The sequence below is a fragment of the Gasterosteus aculeatus genome, chromosome Y (assembly GCF_964276395.1).
Source record: "Gasterosteus aculeatus chromosome Y, fGasAcu3.hap1.1, whole genome shotgun sequence".
NCBI classification, from domain to species: domain Eukaryota; kingdom Metazoa; phylum Chordata; class Actinopteri; order Perciformes; family Gasterosteidae; genus Gasterosteus; species Gasterosteus aculeatus.
Window position 1 is genome coordinate 18,825,603 of NC_135709.1, and position 6,000 is coordinate 18,831,602.

The window sequence follows — 6,000 nt, forward strand, 5'->3', positions numbered from 1 at the left end:
CACAGCAGAACCCTGCAGCAGTATGAAGATAATCCACTTAGCTTCTGTGTTTGTCAAGATAGCTGCCCTCCTTTCTCTCAGCAGCATTCATTGGGTCAAGTGTAACTGATAATAAAATGCATCAATCGATCAACGGCCCCTGCATATTGTAACAGGCAGTCAGACAAAGAGATTCACAAAAAATAAAACAAGACTGCCACACAGATGTTGTTGGATTTACTCTGCAATAATGTTCTTTACCCCAATATGCTCATCAAAGGGTGCAGGTTTAAAGCACGTCTTTATTTTTTTTAAAACAACATATTTCCTTTGAGTATGTTGGCATTTAAATGGTACGTCGTGGCATATCTGTCTAAGACAGCTGCTCTACTCTGTGCCCTGAAGAGCGGAGCTAATCCGTTCAGTGAAGACTTGCTGCTCCAGTTTGGATTCAAAGTCAAGAGGACTACAATCAAGAACACACACACACGTTAGTTTGATCGTTAACATGAAATCGTTTCATGTCATATCAAGTCCAGAATAAAAAAAACACACAAATTCTGTGCAGTCAACTGTAGGCGAAGGATAAAGCCAGGAGACAACGCCTCCAATTGAGGTCAAACGATTGTTTGATCTAGTTTCTTATCCGTTCCAATATCATATAACTGCATGTCTATGTATGTCTGGAGACATGCTTGTTATTGATCCCTTCGTCCTTTCAGTAAAACAGGAAGTCGTCTGAGCTGACAGACAGAGAAAGATGCACTCTGTCTATTTTGATACAATTTAAATCAAATCCCCCGTGTTGGTTTCATACACATATGAAACTTGCTTACATCTAATTAATCTGATGATGAAGTGCAAGAAAAAAGCAATACTTGGGCACTAGCTCTCATAAAATGCCCTCCTGCTTCTGGTCCAGTAGACATGAGCCCATTTGGTTTCATCGTGCAGCTGTAGTACGTCTGGGCCAATCACATTAGTTGCAGACCAATAAAGCCGAGAGGAAAACTAAAGTACAGTTTACAGTTATTTTCTTTCCCATAAAGCCATAAAGGATGCATCACAGAAAACAAGAAAATGTCATTTTGCTTGTTAGCTGTAACTGAATGAGGTCACTTCCTGCCAAATCTGGCTTTAGGTTGGTAAGAGAGTCGGTCTACGCACATCATTGGTGTGAATGTTGTATGTGTGCTGCATTAACACGCACTTCACACAGTGCATTAACTTCCTCTAATAATCAAACTCTGAACTCGTCAAGGTGAATACAAATGCGATAGATTTTGTTAAACAAGTCACTGGGTTCTGTCTTTTTTATCTGATGTTAATCTTGTTGTCTGTATTTATAGGAAAATTCAACTCAGAATAGATTTAACTTATGTTCATGTCATGTTCGAAGCTCAACACACGTTGATAAATATCCGCCTTAGAAGACTTTCTGTGGGGGAAAAAAAGCCCACTTCCGATGTCTCACTCCTCTTTTAGTCCTGCCCTCATCACTCACACTTCCCTTTTCTCCTTCCTGACTTTGCCCTGTCCATCATCTCGTGGTCTTGTGTTCTCCTTTCGCAGCTGGCGCTGGCTCAAGTGGGGTGCATGGCCTATCGCCATAGTAACAGACAGCTGTGACAGGTGGAGATAGCAGGTAGTGCGGCGATGCATGACTGCCCCTGCGACTGCAGAATGCCAACACTATAGAATGAGAATGAGCAGAACGAGAAGAAGAAGAGCTCTTACACAAAGTCCCCCAGCATGCGGGGTGCACTTTCAATTCATTAAAGCCTCTAACCAGAGTGGCCTGTGCCTTATCTGTATTCTACACGTGTAGCAAAGACACAGTGCCATTGTAACCATTGTGCATTGTACCGACATGGGCCAGAGAGGTGCTGTATTCACACGTGTTGTGAATTTCTATTTCTTTGCTCTCTATGGCTAGATCTGATCCAAGCCAGGCCAATCTGTTTCATGTCAGTAAGGATTCTACAACAACAACAACAACATCCTACATATCCTCTGCAATGAGCAGAGTGTGTGTTTGAAATGATTCAGTCTAGAGATGGGAAATTATTGCTAGCTAAAGCAACACACACACACACACACACACACACACACACACACACACACACACACACACACACACACACACACACACACACACACACACACACACACACACATACATACACACACACACACACACACACACACACACACACACACACACACACACACACACACACACACACACAAACACATATGCCATTTTTAGATCTCTATAAAAAGTCATATCACATTAAATGGCATCTGTCCCTGACACGGACCTCATGTTCAGCGCCACCTCCCAATGCCTGCAGTGGTCGGAGTTGGACAGAAACTGTTTTCTGAGTTGGATGCAAAAGAACAGCCGTGTGTTTAATACATAAACCGGCATCAGAGCTTAAGCAGGAACTTATCGTATATGTTGGGGGTTCTAGGTTTTAGGGAAATGGCAGGAGCCACAACAATCAACACGCCTTTAGATGATGCGACGGCTCCCCTCCTGGTTTAGCGGCTGGATGAGGGGAGAGGGATGAGAGAAAGCCACACCAGAGGACGGAAAAAGATACAAAGACAGACAGTAGACAGAGACTGCAACACTATACTCCGAGACTCACCATGAGCAAACACACGGCGGATTCTGGCATGAGTTGGACAGCCATGATCCTCTTATGGATTCTCCTGCCGGAGGGACTCTCTTCCTGATCCTCGTCCTCGTTGCTCTTATTCTGAGCCTTCACACAAGGAAGCAGGCTCACCTCCGTCCAGATGCAGTCGGTTGACTGGTCCCACCACCCTGTGTCCCCAAACACCTCCCTGTGTCCCTCAGCGGGTGCTGCAGACAGCCTGTGGTCTCTTAATTGCAATGCAACAGTCCCCGGAGAGCCCGTGACTCCTCAATCTCTCTGCGAGCATAAAAGTAATCCTGCTTCCAGTCCTTTGATCTGAGAGCAAAGCGGACCCCCCACACCACAAACCCCCTCCTCTCACACTCCCTCCTTTTACTTTTAAAACACCCCACGCCCACCTCCCCCAAACCCCTCTGACTAGGGCTCCCTCTTGCTAAATGCTCCCCTCTCTCTGTCGCCCCCCTCCCGCCTCGGTTCCCCGGTCTGCTCTCCTCAGCACAAAGCCCATCCAGTGGTGCTCGTGGGTTCGCGGTCTATCCTCTTTTCTCCTCAGGCTGTCCAGTCGCTGCTCCACAGGATGTAACCAACGAAGCCCTGCCTCCACTTTGGAGGGAAAGACAAAAAAAGCTCACCTCTCCTCTCAAGAGCTCCAGCACGGAGAGATCCCCGCTGGGCTGAGCCTCCGCCTCCTGTATCTTGACGGTGTCAGGAGGGCAGAGGGTGAAGAGGTGGGGGGGGGAAGCAGCCGGGAGGAGAGAGGTGGAGTGGGAAGAGCATCCACCGCCGGTCCACGCTGTCGAGCGTTAACGAGGGTGGGTGGAGGAGAGGGAATGCGGAGAGCGAGAGCAGACCCCGCCTATCGATGCCAGACGTGGAACGTGGGTCCAGACTAGGATTTTTTTTTAGAGGGGCGTTTTTGCATGAATAATTCAGAAAACATTCACAGGGTATAGCTTTTGTCTTGCGCGTGCATAAGGGAGCACGAAGGATATGAAGGTAATTACAGGGGACAGGTATAGGAAATAGTTGAATAATACAACTAATGAAGGCTGTAGCTGCTCATTTCAATCAAGTATCACTAGCTTATATCAAAATATGAAAATAGTATTGTATTTTTGGTGAAGAAGTGTATGGATGTGCACTTTTCTATTAGTTTGTGAACAGCAGTGTGCATCGTGGCCTCAAACATTGCATTTAAAAAAACAGCTGTAGTAGTTGTTGGAATGCATTAAGCATTCCAAGTATTGTTCTTCTATTCTTTATTGTTGGAAGGCATTAAGCATTCCAAGTATTGTTCTTCTATTCTTTATTGTTGGAATGCATTAAGCATTCCAAGTATTGTTCTTCTATTCTTTAGTTCAACTTATTCTATTTCTTCCGTGGCACCTTTCAACTCCTTCACACTTTCAGCTATTAAAACCGTTCAAATATTAAAATGTTCAGCTTCTTTCTGGCTTTAGGGCTATGGCGTTTCAGCTTTCTACCTCTTAAGCTTGAATTTATATAAATCATAATCATTAATATTCTAACATGGTTTTCCAATGGAGATTGTTTTCAAATCCTCTTAAACTTCTTCAACTTTCAGATTTTTCAGCTTCGCAAATCTTTCAGCTACAGACACCATTTGAACTTTCAAATGTTGACACAAGTCTAAACTATTTTATGAAAAAAACTGCTTGTTGATATCTATTGTACTTTATTCATAATCACTGATTATGTTTCACTAGTTCTTCGCTCCGTTTCTGACCTTTACATGAGTGTGTATTGCATCTGCTAGAGTGAGACCCGGAGATCTTAAGTGTGAGGCGGCGTCAGAATCTGGTTAAAAAAATATGGAACTTCTGTCCTTACAGCCAAAGTATACACTTTTGATGCTTCATTTCTTCAGATTAATGAGGGCATGGTTGTGCTGATTGGATTAATGTGTTCATAGAATCCCAGAGTTCTTTAGTTCTGGCCTACGGAGACCAACAGTCACACAACCTCTGCTAAAAGCCCCATAGGCTCCAATACAAATCTGCCGACATATTTCTCAAAAATCCAGAAGGTACACGTTTTGTAAACTTCGACAGGAGCCGTATTTTTTACCGGACAGACATAAATAACACCTCCCTGCGTTCGGTAGAGTCTTGGGTCTCGCACAAACAGCGTATTTTTTAGATAGCTGTTATAGTTTTGCGCTGGTTGTCATTTGTTTGAGGTGTGGATTCTGTGTAACTCGCTGTCCTGTGTCTGCCCTTTGCAGCAGCTCGTTAATGAGCCCAGGTGCGTCGTTGCCGTGGTTACTCGCACACACACGCTGCAGTATCTCTGTCTGTGACTCACAGCTGTTCCTATGACCTGATTAGTGGAGTCACATGACGCAGCTATGCTTTCTATCAACAGACCAATATGATAAAGACACTCCCCCTCCTCCCTGACCTCTTCTCACTGTTAATCACTCACTCAGTCAGTCAGTCTGTCTGTCCAATACTCCTCCCCTCTCCCTCTTTATCTCTTCCTCACCACCCCTCCCTTCCTCACCCTCTCACCCTCCCTCCCTCTATCTACACCCCCCCACCCAATCCAATAAGTGCACCGTTGCCATGGTTACTCGCACACACGCTGCAGTATCTCTGTCTGGGACTCACAGCTGCTCCTATGACCTCATTAGTGGAGTCACATGACGCAGCTATGCTTTCTGTCAACAGACCAATATGATCACTCAGTCTGTCTGTCTTTTTCTCCTCCCCTCTCTCTCCCTCTATCTCTTCCTCACCACCCCTCCCTTCCTCACCCTCTCACCCTCCCTCCCTCTATCTACACCCCCCCCACCCCACCCAGTCCAATAATTACAAAATAAAAGCCCCATGTAGGGAATTCTTACTGTAATGTTTGTGATGAGGCCTATTAATAAAAAACTTCTTAGTTTGAATAACAAACATTTAGTCTCCCAACCCCCCCTCACCCAATTCCATCATTACAAAATAAAGCCTCAATGATTATCTGTACCTTTACCATGAAGCTCAGAATGAAGCGGTTTCGTTGAAATACGTATTGAATACGTATTGAAAGAGAAATGCTACTACAACCACTACGAATATTACTAGTACTTCTAGAAGTACTACAACTATCATACTACTAGTATTTCTACTGCTATTAATAATACAACTACTACTAATGTTATTACAAATACTACTATGGCTAATAGTATTAGTATTCCAGCTGTTTCTACTGCTATTGATACTAAACCGACTTCTACTGCTAGTACTACTAATACCACAATTACAACTATAACTACTACTACTAATATTACGACAAACAATTTTAAACCTCTTCATATTCATCTCAGCTTTGGTTATTTTTGTACTTTTTA